Consider the following 12573-nt stretch of genomic DNA (forward strand, 5'->3'; position numbering starts at 1 on the left):
ATTATCAGTCATTAATGTAGCCTAAATGGTCACAGAAAGTGCCGGAATAATCAACCAGAGTGTAACAAAACTTTGCATGGCACAAACAAGTAGCCTAGTAGTTGATCTTGACTAATGGTTAAAACATCGTAGCCTATTCTTCAACAGTTGGGTGTAACTTTATCGGTAGCGTCGAGCAGCTAGCTGGTTAGTGTTGATGGTAAGCACAGTAAGTTAACTTAGATACATGGGTCCTTCCCCTGCTTAAGTTATAATTTTACTCGCCAGAAACGAGTAGCTTCAACTTCTAACTCGGGCATTTGACAGCTACTCTGCTTTCTAAGTGCACGCACTTGCCCTTTCTATTCACGTTCAGAATCAGCTTTCAGGTGGTTTTCTGGAGGGGTGATTGCGTGTAATATTGATAATCTTTAAATGGGACTTTGTTTGACCTTTTTAAATCCAGTAAACAGTGCTAAACCAAGTGTTATGTCTGCATTGTGTAAGCTGTACAGAACTGCCGTGAGAGAACGTCATTGCAAGCTTTTTACAGGCTAGTGCAGCGGGCTACACATCGATTACACCCGCCCTGTCGAATGTAGGCTAGGTTCGAATGCAGAATTCTTTATAAGTGCACCTTATCGCGTTATCCCAGAGACCATACAGATGGGACAAAGCGAGAGTAAAAAAAAACTAACATCTGTGTCTATAGACAGGTTCTCAGCATTCATCCACAGATCAGATGACTCTCAAATAGAAAATACTGCCAAACCATCAAATACCAATTGTCAATGTTATTTAATAGCCTAATAGTCCTCACTTGTTATTTAATCTAAACCAGCAACAGCAACATATAGGCTACATGAGCACCTTGACAAACATCTGCAAGTCATCCAGTGTCTGGTTACAGTGATGAGCTCTTGGAGATGGCTAGCCTGGAAACGTACTAACATATCAAATTAGAAACTAAGTTTATTTCAAAGATATTGTCTAGCAAAGAAATACTAAACCATATACTATATAAAGGAAAGATGCAAATCAGTTATAAATAATGTTATTAAAATAAACAGTTTGTTACTATTGTTACTTGTGTGCTATTTGTGTTTGATGTTGATTTCTAATGTGTCTTTCTCCTAGGCTGAAGACGGAAACACATTTAAGGTACGATGCACACTGGTGAACATATGGATAGACGTACTCTTAGAAAGAGAGGAGTGAAAAAGGTGAGTTCTTTCCTTGCCTCCTTTCACAATGAGGAGGATGACTTCACTGCCTGTGGTCCTGAGACTGCTGCAGTGAATTGTGGTGAGAAAGTAGAAAACCAGGATCAGGAGGATCAGGGACAAGTATGGGACAGTGACGATGAATCCCAGAATGATGACATGGGAAATGTCACGCCTTTGGATGAGTCTTTGTGTGATTGGGCAGTTCATTTCAGGGTGCCTTTGGTAGCTTTGACTGCCCTTCTTTCCATCTTGAGAATACATCATCCCTCACTACCAAAGGATGCTAGAACTCTCCTAAAAACCACAACCTCCTACACCATCCAAGATCTTGCTGGTGGTACTTACCACTACTTTGGCATTTTGAAGGCCTTTGAGAAAAGCTTGGAACAGATGTGGTCTTGTATTCCAAACACGCATGTGTTCAGATTGCAGCTGAATGTAGATGGATTGCCTTTGTTTAAGAGTTCCTCCTTACAGTTTTGGCCAATCCTTGGCTTGCTACAAGGTGTTGTGAGAAAGCCTGTTGTTATTGCTCTGTTTTGTGGCAACTCAAAGCCAAATTGTCTCACTGACTATCTAAGAGATTTGGTCTGTGAATTACAAGAGCTGAGCAAAGGATTTGTTCTCCATGAGAAACAGTGCTTCATAAAATTGACATCTGTAATCTGTGGTACTCCAGCCAGAGCTTTCATTAAAGGAACGAAAACTCACACTGGTTACTCTGATTGTGATAAGTGTGTCCAAACAGGCATTTATCTTAAACATAGGATGACTTTCCTTAGATCAACAGCCCATTCTGCTCTGATCTTTCTTTTGAACTGATGTCTAATGAGGAACATCACCTCATAAGTTCTCCATTAAAGGATGTAGGCATTGGCATGGTGTCAGGCTTTCCTCTTGACTACGTGCACCTTGTCTGTCTTGGGGTAGTATGTAGACTGTTGGATTTATGGTTTACAGCAGGGCCCTTGTCTTACCGCTTGTCCTGACGTCAGATGGAACAAATATCAAGGAAGCTCATAGGCTCAAGATATTTCATTCCGATGGATTTTGCTCGCAAACCTAGGGGGCTTTCAGAGAGGCTGAAGCAGAAAGCAACAGAGTTGCGTCAGTTTTTGTTGTACACAGCGCCAGTGTTTCTTCTCAACGAGTTGTCAGCTTCTGTCTATAACAACTTTATGTTATTATCTGTTGTTATTATCAGCTCTTAATGATTTTGCAGACACATTACTTGTCTCTTTTGTAACACACTTCAGTGAATTGTATGGTCCTGAATTTGTTACGTACAATGTTCATGGTCTAATCCACCTTTCTGACAATGTTAAACGTCATGGACATCTGGACTTAATATCTGGATTTCCATTTGAAGATTATTTGGGTAAGATGAAAAAGATGGTTAGAACTTCACACCATCCACTGGCTCAGGTTATTCGCCGAATCTCTGAGATGGATCGTTTTACAGAAAATGAGGCTTTACAGGGAAAGAGAGAGTTGCAAAAGCAGCATAGCCATGGACCAGTTCCATCCTCTCTGGTGGACTTAAATGTAGTTCAGTTTGAGGAGCTTGTTATGAGTGGTACCACAATCAAAATATCAAGTGTGGGGGACAGATGTGTAAAGACTGGTGACCACATCGCTTTGATTGAAAACATTCTTCAGTCTCTGGGCAAGATTTACATTGTCTTTAGAGAATATGAATTGATGGAGCCTTTTTTGAGTATCCTCTGAATTCAGAGGTTGGGTATATATGTGGTTGGCAAAATCTTATCACAACTCAAAGTCATTGAGTTGCATGGACACATTGAGAAATATGTGAGGCTACCACATTATGACAACTTTGTTGCAGTGCCACTTCTGCACATGAGACAATGATGCAATTTTGTCCCATTTTCTTTAGCAGACCATTTGATTCAATTTTGACTATTTTGTACCATTCTTATATTATTTGACTTGCAAAACCTTCTGGATTGTGGCACCATAGAGCCTGCATGGGTTTATCTGAAGAGGTCTTATTTAGAGCCACCTTAATCTATGGGGTATAAGTATGGCTGCAGAACTTTGGACTGACATTTGATCATGTGGAGAGGTGTATCTGTTGTTGTCTCTGGGATGGACACATACAGTATTGTTATGTATTAGCTTTTGGTTTTACAGTCATTACAGTGTATGTACTATAATATACCCTGTTACATTTAGATATTATAGTAAGTTATTGTAGTCACTTTATGGTCGGGCAGCCAAGTTGTGTTCAGCAGCTGTGCTGTGAAGGATGGGCTTACCTTATGAATTCCTGGTACAACATGCAGCGCAGGTTGCGACTGTCACCAGCCCTGTTAAGTATTATTGTGTGTCAGTATTAAAATGAATGTAACTTATTTGCTTTTACTTTTTTGTGTATGTCCATGTGAAGTCTGTATGTCTTCGTTAATAATTCATCTAACAAAAATTAGTTTTTCATTAACTAAACGGGTCTCACTTTCTCACAAATAATCAGTTTAGCTGCCTTATATAGCAGTGGTACACATTGTTTAACACACCTTTTTATTTCTCTATCATTTGACACTGACATTTAGGCTATTTTGTAAACTACGGTATGCATCTTGCACGTTAACCTGTTCTATGCTTTTTCTTTTTTCCAGAAATGTATTCAATGGTTGAATTCCTACAAACCCAGGAGGTGGAGCTAGTGCCGACCCTTTGGGTGAGTGGTGGCCCCTGCTACTGGCCCAGTTCACTGAGAGGCATGGCCCTCCACCAGGCCATCAAAAATGGAACAGAACCAGACCACAGCTGGGACCAGTGGGAGGTCCGCACTATGTTTACAACTGGTAAGTTTGAAATTTTTGTGCTTCCACTATTCTGAAAACAGTATATTTTTGCCAAATTCTGCAAATTCTAGCAAATCCAACGTGATTATCATGCATTTACCATGCACTTCCTTTTCTGTCCACTGTGTCACGACTCAGGCAAGGACTCAGGAGGGGACCACACAAGTTTCAGATTCTGTGCGACTTTATTTGAGGAAGATGACAGCGTAGTGAAAACGATAACAGGCAGGGTCTAAACCAGGCAGGCAGTCCGAGGGCAATTCCGGGGAAGGCGATCGTGGAGTCAGGCAGAGTCAGGAACCAGGCAAGCAGGCAATCAGGGCAAAAACAGCAGGCAGAGAACCCGGTCGGGCGCAGATAGAATCGGAAACCAGAAAAATGAACAGGCAGGAAAACCGGCAGGGACGAAACAGGTGAAACACACTGAAACGAACTAGCAACAAGACAGAGACACGCAGGAAGATATAGGGCTGGGGTGATGGGGAGATGGGATGCAGGTGAGCAGGCAGGCAGGTGAAGGTAATGAGGAAATCAGGTGGGCGGGGACCAGGCTGGGAGCGGGGCGGGCTGGAACACAAGGAAAACAAAAAACACAACAGCTAAGGAGGCGGAGCACTGACATACTGTCTCTTTTGACTACCTTCTGACTTCTGCACTCTCATCCTGATTGTCCTGTGATTTTTGCAAAGTATTTATTGCTACAGTAATGTCTCCTTTTGTGACATAGCTTGAATGTTAGTCCTCACTTGTAAGCCACTTTGGGTAAAAGCATCAGCTAAACAAGTAAATGTAAATTGCTTCTAGCTGTTTGTTCTGTTAATGCTCAAGTATTAGCATCTGAATCCAAATTCCACCTTAAATTTTTATTGTATTATTATGTTTAACCATTGGGTTGGATATAGCTGACATAATTACTAATGTGTAGTGCATCTTTATTTTACAGACAGGTATGAAGAAGGTCGCCTAAAAGCAAAGGAGGTGGAGATGACCTCAGACTTCCACTCTGAGGCGGAGGCATGTGGCCAAAGGACAATTAGGCGTAAAAAGTATGTTGGTTTGCTCAGCATATCAGTACTATTTCTTCACCTTATACCCTTTCAAGCCCCATTTAATATATGTCTTGTATTAAACATTATTTAACAGAATCAGTATAAGTGCCATAATACACAAGTTTCCATTTAATTTTGATCAACTGTATGTTTATGTCTGAAAATAGAGTGTCCGACTTGGCCCCCTGGGAAGTCTGGAAGGGGTGGACTCAGAGAAGGACAGGCCCTCACCACCCTCCAAGAAACTCGCCCCTGCCCCCATCTTACAACTCCCCTCCACTGTCCCTGTAACCCAACCTCCTAACCCCCCCACCAACTTACACTGAACACAGAACCTGGTAAGGTCAAGTGATTTCTGCTCAACCATCTCTCTGATATTTTTCCATGATACAGCTATAGTCACACCACTAAATCTGGGCCTTGTCTCTGTGCTCTGCCTTGATCACTAGTGATGTACTACATAGTGAAACAGACATTTTAAGAGATTTTAAGAGATATTTTGTTGAGTACACTGGGAAATTGCACAAAGTTCTAGGATTGCCCCTATAAAAAGCTAAAGTTGTATTTTATTTAAATTTTGCCATAGGGAATGTGTTGTGGTGTGTATGTGTGTGTTTCATTTTAACACTGTTAAATTCTTTTCAGCAGAACTACAGACAAATATCAACCAAGGGGACACACAATGTAAGCATTGTGTACCTTTTGTTGCAGTTTTGCTGCACTAGATATTGCCATTTTGACTGTACCCTAACATTATAGGGTTTTGTGGTGTATAAATATTTGTATTTCATTTTAACACATTGTGAACCTCTTTTTCTATAGCACTACTAAAAGAGGTCCTGACAAAACTGGAAATGGTGCTGGACCAGCAGACCACAATTCTAAGGCTGCTCCAGCATCGGGAGGCACGGGGACCTGTGGTGGAGCATATAGAAGGCCTGCCCCTCCAAGACCTTTCACAGCTTCTGAGTCTTGAGCAGAGGCTCCAGATCCCAGATTACAAAGAGAAAATGGTGAGCATTGATTTGATTTTTCTGATTTTTATTCATTTTAAAGCAATGGATTGCACTTAATTTCCATTTTTTCATAACAACACACATACAAACAACATGCACAACAACTGTGGCTGGACAAACAGTGAAACAATTTTTATCACAGTTTATAAATGATTGCTTTTCTTTTAAAATCTGTTGTAGGTCAACTATCTGGGAGTAATTGGGGGTGCAGATTTGAGGAATATAACGTGGCAGGTCCTAAAGAAAACCATAAGTAATGCACTGGCCAGGAAGTTAAACTGGAGGGGCATTAATGGGAAAACATCACTGGCCGGCCTTCAACTGAGGGAGGTGATAATCGGTAAGTATATTTGGGCACATACAGATTTGCAGTATCAGAGGCCATGACTAAATAATGTTTAATACCACATAAAGGCTGTATGTATTCATGTATCCATTCCATTACCATTTCCCATATCCATCCAGCTGCAGTTCGGAGAAACCCACTGGTGGAGGCGGCTGCTGAAGTGGAGGTAGAGGGAATCATGAAAAAGTGGCTACAGCTCGCAGCGGCCAACAGAAACAACTGGTGTCATTTTACTGCAGGTGGGCCAGACCTGGGCCAACAGAAACAATGAGAGTCATCTTACAGTATGTGGGCCAGACCTGGGTCGAACAGAAACAATTAGACTCATTTTATTGTGTGTGGGCCAGAGCAAATTTGTTGTCATTTTTCAGCGAGTGGGCCAGTCTTGAGCTGGTTGCCACTAGTTTCCTGTGCACTCAATGAGTGTCAACATTCGTAAACGTGTCTAAATTGATTTAATCTTACTTCATGAACTATCTATCGACCTATGCTTGCTGTCAGCTAACCTTTCATAAAACAGCTGCTACATGACTGCATGAGTCCTGCGATGCATGAGCACCCTGCTGTCTGGATCTCCCCTGTCTCTGTAGTAACCACCCATGCTTGTGTAACAGGTGGTATCTTGCTGCGTTGTGTATTAGATGTTACGTGGTCGGCGAGCGAGCAAGTGAGAACCTCGGTTCGAAATTCGCTCGCTCGCCGACCCAAGTAACATCTAACTTGGTGGTACGGACTCTTCAGGCTCTGGCTAGGCTTAATGTCCGCTTTTAAATAAATGTGTTTGTCTACAGTCTTCACCAGAACCCGTCCAACCTTATTGCTGTGAAGATACTGTAATGCTTCTGAGCTTTTCAGGTTGTTCATAGCTTCTCTGTCGCTTGCTAAAGGCTCGATAAAGTAACTAAAAATACTACCATACGTAATTCTTGCCCACTTTTTCATATCATCCTCCCATCCTTTTACGGTAAAGGGGGGTGGGGGTAGGACAATATAAAGTCGTTTTATTGTTGTCTTTATCTACCTTATTCCTGGGGGCATTACTGAGGATTATGGGTGTAACTTCCAGTGAAGCAGCAGAAGTAGCCGTAAGCGGCAAAAACTTATTATGCTTCCGAGTGGCTAGGCACCCACAGCGGTCCGTTCAAACGCATCTAACATTATATAGTGTTACATATATTGCTTTTTGGGGGAATATATTTCTTTCTGTGTCATTAGCGTTGCTTGAAATGGCATTAGCTCAGGTACATGTTGCGTCGTTCGCTGCTGTACTAATAACCAGGCTAAGCTAAACGAGGCTTCAACAACAATACTTTGATCATGCGCCAAAAACAAAGAGGGACTCTAGCTGTCATCAGTTGTAGTTTTCATCGCCTGCCAAAAGATGATGAATCGAGACAATATTGGCTGAAGAGCCTAAACTTAAAGAGAGCACCGAAAACACTCTATGTATGTTCATGTCATGTTGACAAGAAACCGACGGAGGCAATCGCATATCCTACTTTGTGGTTGGGCTACGAACGACCACCAGGTTGATATAAATATATTTAATAATACATGATATGTCTCATTCATAGTACAATAAAAACAATGTTTCTAATAATGAAAGCGAGTCTGTCATCTATGGCAAAGTGGATCAAAAATTTGACGTGTGTCTGTATCTACCTTTTGAAGAAGCAAAGCAGAAATGGCCAGATGGGTCGCAAAGATCCAAAACCAAATCTAATGTTGCTATACGTAAGGGCTGGCATAATTAAATTATTATTTAGTATCCAAATGTGAAAATCCTCCCAAAATAAATTAGACATATTACAAGAGAACATCAGATGTTGAATTGTTTCTGTTTCAGTTTTGCAAAAAACACATTCATTTGAATCCATATTAAGTCGTAAAAATTCACTGCAGGGATAAATATCCATCATTGTTTTAAAATATACTTCTTTAGCTTTAGGTGGTATAGGGAAACAGAGATATCTACATCTAATTCTCTCATAGTGGAGTATTCCTGCAATATGTGCTTCCTTTTTAGAGGCGAGGGAAAACATTCCTTGGTGAGGGATGATCTTAAAAATTGATTACATTTCTTGTCTAAGAAAGGGCAACCTTTCATGGACAATGGGGACAGTCTAGGTATAACCGACGTATACATTAAGGCCCCCTTAATCGCACCAATAAGGGCTTGTGGAATTGCCCTAATCACAGCACAATATTCTCTACTGGAACATGTTAGATTGTATTTACAACTGAACTCATTGTAGTTCAACATATTGCCTCTGTCATCCATTAGATGTTGGATAGACCATATCCCTTGTTCCATCCATTCTTTAAAATAAAATTATTTCTTCTTTATCAATATACATCTATTACTCCACATTGGTGTGTTATGGGGAGAAAAATTATGTTTATAGATCTGTTTCCAATAATGGGGGACTTGTTGGTGAAATGTAGATAACTTGATTGGCAGTTTACTAATCTCAAAATCACATTTCAACAGGAATTCTACACCTCCAAAATCCATAAAAAAATTCGAAAAGTTAAACCAAAAACTTTCATACTGATTTATAAAGCTTTGTAACCACTTCAACTTTAAGGTACCATTCATAGGATCAAAATCAATGGCATTCAATCCCCCTTCTTCCAGAGATTTAACAATGTCTCCCTTTCTAATATAATGATGTCTATTTTTCCAAATAAAATTAAAAAATAATCTTGTTAATCGTTTTAATCATATTATCAGGGATAGCCAAAGAATATGCTGGGTAAATAAATCTTGAGCTTCCATTTTAGATAGTAGGATCCTTCCAGATATAGATAAATCCCTCTGTAACAATCATTTTAGTCTTCTTCAAAATATTTTCAATATTAGCTTTCTCTCTATAACTTAAATCCTTAGAGATAGTAATCCCCAGATATTTGACTTCATTCTTAACTGGTATGCCTTGAACAGATATTAAAGGGTGATCATGGATTCCCATCAATTCACATTTGTTCACGTTCAAATATAGCCCTTAGGCTTTAGAGAAGGAGACAACCTTTAAAGCTTTTGGTATTTGTGCCGCATTCTTTAAGAATAGGGTTGCATTGTCTGCCATTTGATTTATAACCAATGGACGTCTCATGACATTCTATTGTTGTACATCATCACAGTGCTTAATCATAATTGCTAGCACCTTTGCAACCATAATGAAGAGCAGGGGTGAAGCTGGGCAACCTTGAGGGATACCCCTCTTCACTTCGAACCTTTTGCATGTGCCCAAAGGTAACGACACAGAACTATTTATATCTCTATATAACATCCCAGTCACCTTCTGAAAACATTCACCAAAGCCTAAGTGTTCCAGCGTTTTCAAAATAAAAGGATGTTCAACTCGATCAAATGCTTTACAAAAATCTAAAAACAAAATGAAACCATCATCCTCAAATCTATCTCCATAATCTAATAAATCTAATACCAAACTGATGTTGTAATGAGAAGAACGACCTTTGAGGGAGCCAGTTTGAGATTCACTGATAACTTGTGTCATGCCCTCTTTTAATCTATTGGCAATGATGTGGGCAAATAATTTATAATCCATATTAAGTAATGTTATGGGTCTCAGGTTCTCTATATATTTTTTATCCTTTTCAGATTTGAGGATAAGAGTTGTTAACCCTTGTTTCATAGTAGGCATCAAAATCGTATTAGTAAAACATTCCCGAATGGCATAAAACAACAGTTCCTTTACATCTTCCCAAAAGAATTTACAGAACTTTGAGGATAATCCATCTTGTCCTGGAGCCTTTCCTGATGAAATTCCTTTGACAGCTCTGTCTAGTTCCTTCATTTTAATCTCAGAGTCACACAGCGTTATAAAATCTGTATTAATAGTAGGAATGTGGGTTTTTATGTTCTCAAAAAGGGCAACAGAATCCTCCCTGGAGTAAGAGGAGGAATATAAATCTGCATAAAACCTATAAACTTTTTCAGATATTAGTTTAGGGTCTGTACATTCCACATTATTAATCATGAGTGCATAAACCACATTCCTCTCTTGTCTTCATTTTTCCAAACCGCAGAAATAAGCAGTATTTTTATCCCCTTCTTCTACCCATTTGTCTCTGGACCTTCTAAAAGCTCCACGAGGTCTCAGATACAGCTCATCCAATTTAGATTGAAGACTTATGAATGTAGCCCTATCTGTCTCTGACATTCTTACAGCAATCATCAATGCCTTGTACCAATTTGAGTTCACGTTCCCTTATTTCTTTACTTCTTTTTTTCCCAGAATGAATCGAAATTTGTCTGACCTTAAACTTTAAAAAATTCCCATCTACTACTGTAGCTCCCAATTGTTGAATCAAATTCGATTTCTAACATTAAATCCTTGATTATGTTACAGTATTCTTCACACTTCAGCAGATCAGCATTAAATTTACAATGAACATTCCTCTTATTAATCCTTGTTTTTGGTTTCAGGTCAAGGTGTAAAAAACAGTGATCTGTTAAAGGTGCACTTGATATGGATATCTCTGATACATATTCTGCAACTTCAGGAGTTGATCACCATAAATCAATTCTAGACTTTTAACTCCCATTAGGCTTTACCTATGAAAACTGTCTAACATTCGGATTCTTGTTCCTCCAAATATCAATGAGTGAGTGAATATTACAAAAATCAAATAACATTGAATTGTAATGGTGATTGGTAAACTTAGGTGGGCACCTATCATCAGGTGTCATATTAAGGTCTCCCCTAAATAAAATCAAGTTTGTACTGTAAAGGTTCTTATACAGAATAACAACTTCAGAGATCTCTGACAGCAAAAGCCTATTTTGATTGGTATTATTATAGCCATAAATATTCATTAAAATAACAAAAGATCCTTCTATGTTCAAAACAACTGCCAACCAATGTCCATCTTCATCTGCCTTGTATGTAACTACATTACCAGGACATCTATTAAAACAAATAGCAACACCCGCGGATCTATTAGAGCTATGACTGAACAGTATCTGGTCTCCCCCCTGAGTCGACCAAAACGTGGAGTCCGAAGTGCATGAATGAGTTTCTTGTAGAAAAACGCGTTGTGTTTTCTTCCCCTTACAGAATAAAAAAAACAGCTTTCTGTTTCACATTGTCCTTGAGACCCCTCGTATTCAATGAAACAAAAGATAACTTGGTTTTCAAACAAACCATCTGCTGGTTAACCTCGCAGCAGCAGTAACCGTAAAGCAATTAAACAAGCAAAAAGAAGCTTGCTTTAGTTGTAAAACGAGCAGGATCTTTCCTCTTTAAACAATATTTCCCCATATAACTTCACGGTTAACTTGTATAGCCCATCTTTTAAAATGTTTCTAATTATTTGTCTCCAACCTGGATGAGGTGTCCATTTATCAATCCAAATGGCCCGCCAAATGCCTTTTCCCCAGCCTTCTTTGCCTGGCTAATACGAGGCCACAAGGCTTCTCTTGCCAACTTGTCCTCCTTTGTGAGATCCTCCACAAACTTGATCCCCATTTCTTGGTAAACAACTCCTCAACTCCTTCGTCAGCTTCCAAAATGCTTCTCTGTGTTGTCGTCTTGTGAACTGGACAATGATGTAGCGCATCCTGTTCTCAACTTTCCGACCGACCCGATGGACTGTGTCCACGATATCATCCATTTTCGTCTCCCAGTGGGGTGCTATCTTGCTGAGAAGTTGAATTACATCACCCCTGGTTTCCTCGTTCATTTTCTCCTTCACCCCTTTTATGCTTAGATTCCATCTCTGTTTATAACGATCTTGTTCTCCTGACCTCTCCTTTAATTCAACATTCTCTGACCTTAAGCGCTCCACTTCTTTTTCCAACTCTGACACTCTCATTTTGCAATCTTTCACCTCCACTGCATTGAACTCAGGTGCTTTGGTTAGGCTAGCAATCACAGCACAGTTTTGGTTTAGCTACGTGCTGAAATATTCTAACTTCTTTTCCTGAATGTCAAATCTCGCAGCTAGTGTGTTAATCGCTGCAAGTATAGTGGAATTTGATACTTCATCCTTGTTTGGTTTGGCCACCTTTCGAACATGAGCCCCTTTAGATGGGGTGGAGGTGAAACTGACTCACACATATCCTCCAACCTTCGTTTATCACTGCTGGTGTAATCAGTGTCC

The sequence above is a fragment of the Megalops cyprinoides genome, chromosome 4 (assembly GCF_013368585.1).
Source record: "Megalops cyprinoides isolate fMegCyp1 chromosome 4, fMegCyp1.pri, whole genome shotgun sequence".
Lineage (NCBI taxonomy): Eukaryota > Metazoa > Chordata > Actinopteri > Elopiformes > Megalopidae > Megalops > Megalops cyprinoides.